Raw genomic sequence first — 15,224 nt, 5'->3', positions numbered from 1 at the left:
TGGTGCTGGGAAAACTGAATATCCATGCAAGTAAGACAGACTGGACCATATCCTATACCATACACAAAAATCTACTCAAAAAGGATTAAAGTTTCAACATAAGGTTAAATCTATACTCTACAAGAAAACATAAGCAACAATCTTCATGACATTGGTCTAGGTAATTATTTCCTGGATATGACACCAAAAGCACAGGCAATAAAAGTAAAAATAGACAAGTAGGACTACAGCAAATTAAAAAGTTTCTGCACAGCAAAGGAAACAATCAAGAGAGTGAAAATGGAACCTACAGAATGGGAGAAAATATTTGCAAGCCATTTATCTGATAAGAGATCAATGTTCAAAATATACAAGGACTCCTATAATGCAATAGCAAAAAACAGAACAAAACAAACAAAAAAAAGCAAAAACAAATAACCTGATTAATTAAGAATGGCAATGGACTTAAACATTTCTCCAAAGAAGACATATAAGTAGTCAAGAGGTATATGAAAATACGCTCACATATTAATCATCAGGGAAATGCAAATCAGCCATTTTTCAGTTATGAGACTTGGAAAAATATTTAGTTTGAAACTTTAATTTGTCTATTTGTAAAGTGAACATACTATTTTATAATAATCCTAAAGATAGGATAATCAAATGCAAGAATATGTGTGATTTCTTTTAAACTTTTATGTTTGAATAATATAATACATTGCCATTGCAATTTCCTTCTGATGATTTCTTTGTATTTACATATTTCAAGAATTTTCTCATTTGGAACTAAATAACTATATTTACATTTAAATATCTGATCACAACAGCAGTAAAAGTCCCTAGGAAAGAGTTCTTCCTTTATAATTATTCTTAATAGACTAATTACTTTGAGTAGTTGGCATTAGTCTTTACCAATTATCTAAATTTAACTAACATATAATTAGCTAAGAATGGACAAAGAGATATGAAACATATTCCACGGTTTCAAGGGGCAGTTGTTTTCCTATGCACAGATTACAATCCAAAATGCTTGCTAGATATTCATTCATGCCTTTTGAAAATTTCAACATGGAATTCTTCTAAGTAAAAGTATTTAGGCCCAATAATTCTTGTGAGAATTACTGTTATGTCTATTTCTGCCTCATAAAGATAACAATTAAGAGCTATTTAATATTATAGCATTGTTTAATGATGCTTAAGAGAGCAGGAGAAAGTTTCTGGCAAAGTTGCATTTAGTCATTATTTTGAACAATATATTGAAATGAAATTAGAACATGAGTATAAACAACTTGATTAAAACCAACTTCTATTAATGGTGGTGTTCATAGTCTACACAAATTGGAGTGAATGAGGAGCAAATGCAGGAAATGTAGGTGGTGTAAATGCAGTCAGGATAGAATAATTGGGGAAACAAGTCAGAAGGGAATCAGTGAACTAGGTAAAGAGTTAAAGAAAGTTACAAGAGAGGAAATATATTTTATTATGGATAATATCTGAGTATAGTCATTTAAATATAAATCAGGAAATCATTAAAGGCAGGGTTGAAGAAACAATGGAGATGACTGATGAAGTGAGGTCTAGGGAAATAGGAGAGGGATGGGAACATTTTTGTTCATTAAAAATTACTGTGACAGAGACTTTTCACTTGAGGTCTGACTCCTAGCTCTACTTTTAAGAAGCAGGAACTCTGTTGGCTAGAAGAAAAAGAGTCTCATTATGGGCTGTGTTGCATGACTTGATGAAAGACTGTCCATAAAACAGTCACTTGAAGCAAATCCTGTTTTTCACCTAGTCTATCAAATCATTCTCTGAACAAAGAGCATGCCATTTAAAGTCTATTAGAAATAAATTCAAATTTTTTTGTTTTGTTTTTCTTTTTTGAAGAAACAGAAACAACAAAGCCAACCAAACTACAAACCTAAAGAATCTCCAGGGTTTGGTGGTCATGAAAAATTGTGTAATTTCTGATGTAGACCTATACGTGGTTGTTGAGATGTTGCCAAGTCCATTATGAACAAATTTATGGACTGAGCTTGAAGATAGGAGAAGCCAAGTTTATGACAAAGTGTAAATCAAGACAGAGCCTTCGATGACTATTTATGAATTGGAAAGTCAAAAGAAGGACGGTTCTCAATTGGTTTGTGTGTATACAGTCATGGGATTGATTTTAAGCCTGCTGTGAGATTTGGGGTTTAACTATGAAATAAAATATATTCCAAATTTTGAGTAAATAAGAGGAAATATATATTCAAGACTCTCATGAGGTATGTAAAGCAGGAAAATTGAGATAGAAATTAAGAATTTAAGATATTAATAACAATGCTCCTGAAATAGTTCAGATGACGAAGGCCTGGATTAGGTCAAATATTAACAAAGGAGGGTGCCTAGTTTAGGGATATTTTTCAGTGGTGCTTCTTAGTAGAGAATTATAATTGCCTCTCACGTAGAAATAGAATACCAGAATGGTAGGCTGTAGTCCTTCTTAAAGCAAACCTAAGTTCACCTGTGTTTTAACTGTGAGTCATGATATTCAATCACCCTATAATCCTGAAAAGAACACAATTTAATGATGCAGGTTAGGATAACAATTCGTTTAGTTGATAACCTTGGCCTACATGATTTACTTTTCCTTGTACTTTGTAATTCTTTTCTGTTCAGATGCTCATTATGTGGCATCTCCAATCTTGGAAACTCCTATTCATTCTTAAAACTGAACCCTGGCATCTCATATCTGACTCATTTAAGCATGAATAAACTTTCCCTCATTTGTCTACCACAGCACTTTGAGGAATACATTAGTATTGGGGGCGATTTCTCAACAAACTAAATCTCTCCTGACTTCCCATAGTCATCAGCAGGAATCCAAATGCTAAGGCTTGGATTTCAATATACTGTATAATACAGCCAACAGCTAACTGTTATAAACATCTACCTTGCAAACTCCTTTTTTTCCCACATTATATTTACTTCAGGAGAATCTAAGCTTCTCAGAGTTTGAATCCTCAAGCTAGGACAATTAAGTTTGCGAACTCATCCTAGAAAAAGTGCAACATACCTCACTGCTGAATATCACTACAGTCACCTTCGAAGTACTCCCCTTGGGAAGCTATACACTGACATCAGAGCCTAGTCCACCCTTCAAAGCAATTTTGGAACTCTTTTTCTGGAATGGCCATCAGAGCTGTTGTTGTATTACACGTGATGTCCTGAATGTCATCCAAATGTCTTCCTTTCAACATTTCCTTTATCTTCAGGTAAAGAAAGAAGTCATTGGAAGCCAGATCAGGTGAGTAGGTAGGGAAGGTGTTCCAATACAGTTATTTGTTTACTGGCTAAAAACTCCCTCACAGACAGTGCCATGTGAGCTGGTGAATTTCTGTGATACAAGAGCCATGAATTGTTGGCAAAAAGTTCAAGTTGTTGAACTTTTTCATGCATTCTTTTCAGCACTTCCAAATAGTAAACTCGGTTAACTGTTTGTCCAGTTGGTACAAATTCATAGTTAATAATCCCTCTTATATCAAAAAAGGTTAGCAACATAATTGCAACAAGTTTGCGAATTTAATTGCCACACCTCATATGAATGAACAGACAAGCTCTCCTAATACTCAATTCCATTACAACATGAATGACATCTAGAAGTTATTTTCTTGTCACATAACTGCCTACAAGCAAGAGCTTCCCATATCCTTGTCTATATGTGAGCAATCTCAAGCCAGGGCTCCATAACTTTTACTTTTCTCTCATCTCCCCACTTCACTATTGCCTGATGTGAGATGGGCTCCAGTCTGACCTCCTCTAATGACCCCTCAGTTTCTGTTCCCTGCAGCATACTCTATTGCTTCTTGCCTCTGGACTAATGTTTCCTACCAGACAGCTTTCTTGGCAAGGGTACCAAAAAGAGATCAAGCATGGCTACTTGATGCTTGATAATACTGACTTAAACCACGCAGTGGAAGGGCTTGCAGTGCCCCATTGTCCCATGTCTTCTCCCTGCCATTTCCATTTGTTTAGTCCCTGGCTCAACTTTGCACCAAGGATAGCCCAGCAAGTCTACAAAACATCTATTGAATTAGACAATATCCATTTCTCCCCAACACTTTAGCTCATCAAGGAATTTTAATTTGGAGCGATCTTCTTGCTTACTTCTACAGCAGTGGGGAGAAGCAATTCTCCTGCACCCCGCCACCCCCAAGTAAGGTATGGGAAAAGCGGTTGCCACACAGCAGCCTACCCGTCTGTCTCCTCGTACCTACCCCTAAATAAAGGGGAGTCTGTGAGACAGATCATTTCAGGGACTTTGCTTCACCTTTGTGCTTACGCCTTATGTCTCCCTGTTTGGCCTCAAAAACATGGCTGGCTAGTCAATGACGGGTAATATTCCCCACAGTGGGGGCAACCCAAGCCAGACACAGCTGCGTGGGAACCATCTGGGGAACTCGCAGGGTCAACAGAGGTGGGCACAGCCTCCCACCGTCCCCCGGCTAAGGAGAGTCTCTGCCTCTGTGGCTGTATTCCTTCCCACAACCTGCAGGGGAAGTGATTCAATGAGGTGCTCTCCATCTATTCATATGCCTAAAGATTTAGTCCCTTAGGGAAGTACATATATCCCGAGACCTATGGTTCTGCTGCCTGTCCTACAGTTCTGCAGCCGGCAGGCAAAGGTGATTGGTTTAAATCAGTTTCCTATTATAATGTATGGGATTCACAGATCTTGAGATTGACAAACTTAATCTCTTTTACTTCCTCACCTAACTAATAAAAGCTATGCGCTATGCGTTGTCCCGGTCCGGGGCTCAGTCTTTGAGACTTGAATCCCTTGGCCCTGCTTGCACTCTACTCTTGTCTACTGTCTTTCTTAACCTTGTGCCTCCCTTCTTGCTTCCCACTGCTCTTGTCATGAGGGACGCAACAAAAAGCCAAACTGCCTCCCACTAGGAAGATGGATCTGTTTCTAGGGGATTCTCGTCCTTAAACTCCTACTTTTTTCCATGGAAACTTAGGAAAAGTAATGGTAGCTGCGTGTTGGAAATTAGTTAAGTCCTGATGTGATGTGTCTGCAGGGATCATTTTTTTTAGCAGTTAGCTTCAATATATGGGGGTGTTGAGTGTCTATTATTTTCAGCCACTAGTCTTTCACCATCATTCTGAGACAACATAAAAACTCCTATTTGTTATCCTATTAGATAATTCAACTTAAACTTACAGTATAAAATGTTTGAAGAAGTTTAATTAATCAAACACATACACATAGTCAATGTTTAAATGCTCAAGAAATATTAGCTTTCAAAGTATTCAATAAGACATGTGAATTTAATAAATTGAACATTAAACAAAGGAAAAAATAGCTGTGGGTGTTCTTCTCCATGCACAAACTTGTAAGGTTTCCAAGAATCTTTATAAACATCCTGAAATCGAAGGCACACCAGAAATGACAACAACATTTCACAGTGGTGTCTGTCCCTAATAGTCAGACCTACCTTCCTAATCAGACCTGTCATCTCTCTAGTGTATAAATTTCAATTGATAAATGTCTTGGCTTCATTAACTTTGTAACCCAAACTTCCTTCTCTGTTTTTCAATATCTCCCACATTCAGGCTTGAATTTAAAACTTTCAGAAGTGTCAAGTTTCTTGAAATAATGTAGTTATATATTGACCCACAAGATGCTTGCCTTAGTGTAGCGATATCCCCTTATCTGAAACATAGTGGCCCATTTTTATAACCTAGGACACACTATCATCTTAAACATTTATCACAGCCACCTCTTTTTTTTGAGACTCCTCATTCATGCTTGTTTTTGTTTTCTTTTTAAATGTTTTTGTTTTATATTCATGGTTTTGTTTTACAAATGTCAGATAAGGCATCCCCACTAGCTTTGTGATGGTGGTATTCTGGACCGATAGTTGGATTAGTTGTTGGCCCAGAGCCCCAGAGCTTCTTGGGAAACTTCTGTCAATTTCTCAGAACACAGAGGCCAAACCGTACTTTAGTTCCACAATGATCAGATCACACACACACACACACACACACACACACACACACACACACACAGAGCTCTGCCTTCTTTTAGATTCCTTGAATGTTTGGGGGAAATCAAGGGACTTGGGTTCCTGTGCGAAGGAGTGTCTATTTCCTCTATTCTTAGTCCTTGCCTCACCTACAAGGAAACAGGGAACCAGGTTGAAAGCTCAAGATGAAACTGCAACACTGAGAGCTGGCAGAGGATCCCTATTTTAGAATCCATTTTCCTCACAAGCCCAGTTTGAAAACATTCTCAAAGACATAAGGCACTCATTTCAAAGTTTCCAGAAAAGAATCATGTCCTTAATAAACCAACAAACAAGGAAAAAACAAGTATTATAGAATCTTTGGAGTCTATGTGAATCAGGAATACTTATGGCTGGGAATATGGCAAAAGAGAAGTGAGAAATCTTGAGATCTATTATGATGAAGTGAGAAACAGAAATGTATGTTGTGACAATGTATAGGAGGATTTGGTACAAACTGAGCAAGTTATGCTATTTTCTTATTTTGAAAGTTTATATATTCTTAAAAACATGCAAGGTTTTTTACAGTAATAAAAAAATCATAAGGAATAGTTGAGAAACTTTTTGGTAAAGAAAGATAGCCTGGTTTGTTTCTTCTGTTTTGCAGTCTGCTATGTGCTAGAGAATTTGGGGTTTAGAGAGATGTTTCAAGGTAATAAGTATTATGATAAGTTTTAAATAATATCCTCTGGGAATGCCTGAAAGAAGAGATTAATCTAAGAGAAGTTCCAGAAAGATGAGTAAGAGAAATACTGGGTCCTATGATAATAGGTAGAATTTTAATAGGTACACATAAATAAATGTTTGCATATCTGTTATCACAAATTGTCAATGAATTGCTCAAGGGCAGGTGTTTTCGTTCCTGCAATAACAACAAGAAAGAATTTAGTGCTTTATTGGGCTCCTAAAGCTGGGAATGACTCAAAGAAAGTCACAGTTTAATACAGAATAAATGAAGGAAAAACACAATTTGCACCCTTGAAATGACTAATGCAAGAATCGATATAATTGTAAGGTACAGAAATAACATGGTGGGGATAAAGTAGGGATAGCCAGCGTAGGCTTTTGAGAAGATAATAAAAATTGAGGTGACTTTCAAAGTCTGAATGAGAGTTTATGAGATGGAATATACGAATTCTTGAGGATGGTGTTGGACATATATTGGAAAACAAGTTTTTTAAAATTTGCATACATGTTTGAAAAGAAAATACTGTTACATATTTTTGTTTCTCAAAACCACACAAAACAAATTACATAAACAAAGATGCCATAGAATATTGAGGTTAAGTGTACAGATGAGGTTCCCTTTGCAAATGGTTAAATAACCTTGGGAAAACTACTTATTCTACATCTGCCTATCTTTCTATAAAATGAATAATAGTGCTCTGTCACTCCCTCAAAGGATTATTGTGAAGATTAAACGCAAAGTCCATAGGTGATGACTAATACTGGTATCTATTTATTAATATATAATTAATGTGGTAAATTGCAAAAGTCGCCACAGGTCCTTTCCATCCCTAATATCCATTTTGCAATATGAATTTGCAGCTGCTGCTTCTATCAAAATGTGGAGTCTGTGACTTTTCAGCTTCTTCCATTAAAATACGGAGTCTGTTTCTTCCCCTGTGGAATCTGGAATTGAATGTGTGGCTTGTTTTGTCGATGAGATGGTAGCAAACATGAACAATGAAAACAGAAACTTGTAAAGTGCGTTATGCACTGGGGTTTGCTAGAGAAACTGCCTCGTTGAGCCTGACTCAAATTAACCACCATCAGCATAGGAGGTTCATGAACACCCACAGCTATTTTTCCATTGTTTAATAACGTTCAGTTTACGAAATTGACATGTTTTATTGAACACTTTGAAAGCGAATTTTTCCTGAGCATTTAATGATCTAAATAAATGGTTATTTTACACCATGACATTCTGGGGTAATTTATTAAATAGCAATGTTAATTAATATACCAACTGTTGGTAAAAGTGTTGGGGAAAAAAATCATCCCATACAATAAAAAAAGTAGATTCGTAGCTAACAACTTTTTCTTCAGTTTTACACAATAATTTAATTTCCAGAAAAGTATCCCACAGATACATTCAGTTAATAGTACAAGGAGATATATGCAATGATTTCTATAGGAAAGTAATTTGTAATAATTAAAAGAGAGAAAATATTGCCCAAGGAAATGATAAAGAAGTTCTGTCATCTGTACAACATGATATACCAGTCTGCATATATCTGCATATACCAGATATGCAGTCTTCTAAAATTTATGAACTAAAGCTTTGGGACGTTGATAAGATGGCACCATCAGAGGCTCATAAGTACTCCTCTTCACACTGACACAGTGAATGTACAGCTACACACTGAGCAATTCGCTCTGAAAGAGACCTAGAAATGAGATGACTCCTGCACTTGGCTGAATGAGACAATACCCTCTGTTGAACAGATAGGAAAGGCTGAGACACACTCTCTCCGGAAATTGCACCCTGGCACAGTGCCACATGATCAGGAGGGAGCCCCCGACATTCAGCTTTTCCTGAGGAACAAAGAGTTTGGACCCCACATATAGCATCCCAAATTTTAAGATTCCTACCAGTAGGACATCCCATCCCCCAAAATATCTAGCACTGAAAGCCAATGGGGCTTGCATCCATGTGCCCACGGAAATATACAGACAAAGAAACAGTTCTTAACCAGTTTTTCCCCATGGCTCAGCTCACACCAAACAAGCAAAAAATGTCCATCTCCCAATCTTTCCCTGAAAGGGGTTTACATGCATTACTGTAAATGTCTATTTCATTATCACTTTCAAACAATAAGGGTTGATTAGAAATGTCTGGGCCTCAACATGGAGAGATGTGACTCACATTTCATTGAGTTGGTTGAGTTGAGTCACATTCTATGATAAAGGGTTAAGGATGTAAAGACTGGTATGGTTTCATTGCAAGAACACTGAAAAGACAATAATGTCTTATTCATCCAAGCCATTCGAAGTCCTAATGGAAAGTGGTCTGTGTATTTGTTCATTTGGCTAAGTAAGATTAGAGATTTGATATTGTGCTCATTTGGATGTGTGTGTGTGTGTGTGTGTGTGTGTGTGTGTGTGTGTGTGTTTATTTATCAATTTATTTTTTTAAATTTCAAAGCCTTTCTTTCGACAGAACTGTTCGGTACTCAATTCATAGTTCTGGTGTATATGGAGAGTAAACTAGGAATAATCAACCACGTTGGCAACTCCATTAGTGAATGCCTAAGTTAACACCATTATGTTTTCATAGAGCCACTTCTTCCCTCTTTAATCTCCAAACACCAGTTTGGTCCTTGGATACAAAGAGAAAAGAGAATCACTTCCATCCTCAAGGTAGCATCATGGACCACATAGCTACTCTCTCTGACATGATCAATTTAGTAAGTTGCTAAAAAATTAAAAGTTTAAGTATAAAAAGGGCCTCCCAAGTGAATCTGTTTCTATTGGATAGAATTTCTTGAACTTCTGCATAAGTCTTCTGCTAATATTCTAGTGTCAGCACTTAGTTACATGAGCACACAGTTACAAAGAAATACTGTTACTATTTGAATACTGAGTACTGAATGGCAACATGCTTAGGTAAAACTTTGGGTTCTTGCACAGAGAGGGAAGTTTAAAACAGATGTCGGAAGATACAACAATCTCAGTTACAACCCATCTGTTAACATATGTTGTTTTATAAATTTCTTCTTCATACTCTCTCCCATGACCATTCTTGAAAACATAATATAATTTGTATATTCATTTAAATTTGCACGGGGGAATATATTATTAATATAATATATTCCTTTTGTAATCAACACAATTGCAGTAAGAATTATCATTGTCTCTAAATGCATATCTAGGTCATGTGTTATGACTGATCCATAGTATTCCACTGTGTTTATTCACATCATATTACTTATCTTTCCACTTAAGGATAGGCAACTGATTTGCCCTCAGCTTCAAGCCGATAAGGACTATGCAAGGAACGATCTTATATATGTTATCTTATGAAAATATGCAAATATTTATATGATTTTGTGTATTTAGAGAAGTGTTTTATTCTCACAGAAATTTCACAAAGTATTCAAATGTTCTTTTGAATAGCTTTATCAATTTATACTTCCCTCAGCAGTACATGAGAACTCTTGAGTTCCTCTTTCCTGTATCTTTGATATATCATGTGACATTTCATTTTGGCCAACTTGATAGTTTCAAGTAGAATCTAGTTGTTCTTTTAACTTTTATTTCTTTAATTAATGAGTTTGGACATCGCTTTGTATCTTTGTTGGTAAGCCTTCCTGTTAAAAATTTCATACTTACAGTCTGTGCGTTTTTTTCTCTTCTGCTTCTGACTTTCTATAATTAATTTTTTCATGTGATTCCATGTATATTCTAAAAATAATGTATCAATTATTTTTGGATAGTTATTTATATATTATTTTAAAACAGTGCTTTTGTTCATAACGTTATGGTCTCTAGAAGGTAAATATTTTATAATTTTCTCTTTCATATTTTCTTGAAACAAAGATAAGTGAATTCTGTAAGTACATATGTCAAATAATGATTACAAAATTTTTGAACGTAAGTAGTATTTAAATTTTAACCAAAATTATTGAAAGATGGAAGTTTAACTTTGGTCCCATTTATACAAAATAAACGCTGTGATATAACAAGGTAAGAAAGGAATTGGGAATTCATTGGCTATAAACAGAAAGTCTAATTATCCTTGAATTTGGCCAGGTTGAATTTTCACCATTCCAGGAAAGTTATCTTTAATAATATGCACACTACTCTGCTGAGATAATATTTTTTAAAGTACTCTCAGATAATCCCCTGATGAAGGTTCATATATGAACTGAGCTTCTAATGTATATTCTACCATGATTAAATACCCATGTGTACACCTAACTCTTTTTAGAATTTAGGGAAGGAAATCGTTCAGTGGGTCATATTCTAGATCACCGACCAAAATGACTTGCAAGGATCACCTACTTTCTTTCTCCTTGTCAGAAACTTGACACCCACCTACATTCATCATTTCCTTCCTTCTTTTTTCCCCATCACGTGCTCCTTGAGTTACTGCATTCTTATTCTACAACAAGTTGCTGCATTTAAAAATGACTACAGAACATACTTAAAAATAAACCTGAAGAGGTTTTGATCACAGTGAATTCTGAAAGGTTTAACTGAATTCTACCAGAAAACAATTGTAAATGGAAAAAGAAGTATTTAGAAAAAAACTCACATTAAGATTTAAACTTTTGTATAAAAAAAGATACCATATACAAATTTAATACAACCTGGGCAGAAGGAAGACATTTTAGGTATATTTTACATTCATATAGCTATTTAGATATGTGTGTGTGTATATCTATCTAGGTATAGATATATACATATATAATTCCCATCATATTAATATTTAGTTATCTTATGAATCCTATTCATTTATTTAATTCTAGTCATATAATTTCCATGCTATTCATATTCACACATAATTTCTACCCTATATATATATAAGTAGGATATGAATATATATGTGTGTGTGTGTATATGTGTATAAATATATATGTGTGTATATATATATATATATATACAAACACACATATACATACATACAGGCATATATATATATATATATATATATATATATATATATATATACACTATATACTGGGGGTACCAAAAAATGTATACACATTTTAAGAGATATTAACACTTTGGTCAACGTTGCTCAAACAGTATTTTGGTGTAATCAGAAGTGTCTGGATCTGATGGTAAAGACTTGGAGCACATCTTGTAATTGCAGAAGTCAAATGTAACTTGTATTCATCTTGTGTTATCAGTATATATTGAGTATTACAATTTTAATACAGTTTTCCTTTCTCAAAATGTATATACATTTTCTTTGGCACCCTCTGTATATATTCTAAAATAAAAAGAACAAGACTAAGAATAGTTTCAAAATGGTAGAGTTTGAAACTGGAAATTAGTAGCAGAAAACCATAAGGACTATAAGACAAAAAAATTCTCAGCTACCACAGATAATTAAAATGAGAAAATTGCATTTTATACTCCTTAGAACATAAAATATCAGTGATTCTAACACTAATCAGTTTTGGTAGTTGTATGCATCATCCTGAAACAATTCCATACTAATGAAATGAAAGTTATCACAAACATTTAAAAATTTATTTGACAATGTTAAATTTTTCCTAATTACTATGCACTATGACTTGGGAATTCCAGTTGAGAGAACTACTCTAAAGAATTTATCATACATGTTCACAAGGAGACAGGGACAAGCTTGCAGATTGAACCACTGTTTGTAACAACAAAACCACTCAAACAAATTTAAGTTACCTCAGGTGGAGAACTGACAAATAAGTTGTGGTACATTCACACTCCAAAGTACTACATGCATGATAAAATAATTGAACTTGAGCTACCTCTACCAATATATCAAAAAAACCCTCAAAATCTTCACATTAAGGGAAAAGTAATATATTTAAATATACAATTTATATAATTTTAAACTATAAAACACAATTTTAAAAAATCCATCATATATATATATGTATATGTATGTATATGTATGTATATGTGTGTGTGTGTGTGTGTGTATATATATATATATATATATATATGAATTAAGCATGTATTAATAAAGGATTAAACTAAAACATTCAAGTTATGACCTCTAGTTTAGAAAGAGGGGAAACTGGATTACACAGGCTTGTTGAGTAAGTTGTCATATATAGTTTTAACCTCTTTTAAGACATCTGAAATAAATATGTATGTGAAAACATTGATTACTGATTAGAACTGAATTATGGTCTCGAACTTTGTTCTGTTGTTGAACTATTTTGCATTAAACAATAGTAAACAGAAAGAGTGAAAAATGACAGTGAATGTATACTTGTTAAACTTGGGAAAGAGCAATAAAGTAAATAAATTTGTTCTGCACTGGATGCAATACCAAGACGACAATTTGATTTTTAATTTATGTTATTTATATATGCTGCTTCAGGTTTCATAGCTGGGACTGAAATCTATTGGCCTGCGTCCAAGAACATTCTAGGTCCCTGGCAAGCAGGACCACTCCTGGACTGTGGATAAGAGGGGCTTGAATTGGTACAGCTCATCCTGAGGATCCTCAGTTGTACTAAAATCAGTGGGCCTGCATCTGGGATCCTGATCAAGCATATTTCCTGATGGATCCCTGTTGGGCAGCACTCCCAGATGGTGGGTCAGAAGGGCTGGTACCAAGTTACAGAGCTCCCTCAGGATCTGAAGCTGGCCTGCCTCCAAAGGAACGGATGGGTATGTCTCCTGGCAGGAGCTTGGATACGCAGGATGGCTCCCACATCACAGGGAATCTGGAGCTGGAGCTGGGTTATAGCACTGCTTCACGATAGTTGGAAATTTTTAAATACTGAGGATTTGAAAATAAAAATGAAGTCCTCTAAGAGATAGATTGTGGATAATGGATAGAGGGGAAATATGAGGCATAGATGCATTGTCTAGGAGGGAGGGTAGGTCTAAGATCGCTGCTTAGCTCTAGCAAAGAGGGAAACTGGAAAAGCCTGGAAGGAAGACCTGGACTTTGGGGCTACAATGAAGAAAACACACTTGGGTGGGACAGAGCAAGGAATTCAGGGAACGGATGATTTCATGGACGTGATGAACAGCTTAGTGACGGAAGAGACTGTGGAAATCATCAAGAAGGTTCTTAGAACTGCTCTACTAGCTGGTGTGGAGGAAGGAATAAGCCAGGGCTGAGGGATGTGTTTATAACTAGGACCATGCCAAATACTCTGCCCCTGGACATGGATAATGAGGGAAAACCAGAATTTGGGTCAGAAGATTACAAATGGCTAGTTGTTCCATACTGGTTGAAGCCAATCCAAATTCTGGTGAAGCAATGGTTAACTCTTTTGATTTCTTCTTTGATTCACTGGTTGTTCAGCGATCTGTTGTTTAGTTTCTACATATTTGTGAATGTTCAACTACTCCTCTTTTCATTAATTTGTATTTTCATACCATTGAAGTCAGAAAATATACTTGGTATAATTGCAACCTTCTCAAATTTAGTTATGACTTGTTTTATGACCTGTCAAATGATCTAGCTTGGAAAATGTCCCCTGTGGACTTCAAGAATGTGTATGTATTCTGCTGCTTTGGGATGAGATATCAGCATATACCTGTTAGGTTCATTTAGTGAAAAGCATGGTTCAAGTCCATTTATTTGTTGATTTCCTGTCTGCAGGATCTATCTATTCTTGAAAGTAGGTTATACCCCTGCTGCTGTGTTATAGGGAAGAGTCCTTTTCATCCATTGATTATTTTTGTTTTTATTCTATGAAATACATTGGTATCATGGCAGTATATTCAACATATTCTTGTCCTTTACTTATAAATCTTGTCAGGTTACCGAGAAACTTAAAGTGGAGGAGGGTGCACACAGTATAAAGGAAATATTTCTATGACATTTTTTCAATATATATGAAATTAACAATACTTGATTAATATATTTGGAACATATTCAATTGTATATGTATTTAAAAATGCAAATGCAAGCACACTTCATACATAATGGTAATAAAAAAGAACATAAAAACAACCACCTGAAGAATTGAATATTATACTCTCCTTTAAAAAGTATGAGGTAGACAGACATAAAAATATGGAATTCTAGATCCATGTTTATATTTCTTTTTTTGTGGAAAAACATTCAAGTTGAATAATAAGTAGTAAGGTTTGAGAAATAGTATCCTTTACTTGTCATGCGCTTGTAGTGTTATTTGCATATATTCTTCAGTAAACATGAGTACTGTTGCAAAATTTTTATTGAGGTTTATTACAAATACACAGACATGCACAAGTTATAATCATGTGTTCAATCATTGGTCACAAAGTAAATGTATCTGTGTCACCACTAGTCTGGTCACTAACTAAACTGTTACCAGCACCACAGAAGCCTCCATCAGACTGATTCCCCAATTACTACCCCTTCTCTCATCTCCAAAGTAATAATTCATAGCATCACATATGTTTGCTTGCTTTTGTTGTATAAATTGAATCTTCATTATGTATCTTTTGTGTCTGGCTTCTTTTGTAGTTTTATTTCTGTGATAAATCCAAGTTGCTGTTTGAAGCTATAGTTCTGATACCTTACTGCTG

This window comes from Rhinolophus ferrumequinum, chromosome 14 (genome assembly GCF_004115265.2).
Source record: "Rhinolophus ferrumequinum isolate MPI-CBG mRhiFer1 chromosome 14, mRhiFer1_v1.p, whole genome shotgun sequence".
Lineage (NCBI taxonomy): Eukaryota > Metazoa > Chordata > Mammalia > Chiroptera > Rhinolophidae > Rhinolophus > Rhinolophus ferrumequinum.
Note: the sequence above shows the minus strand (reverse complement) of the source record.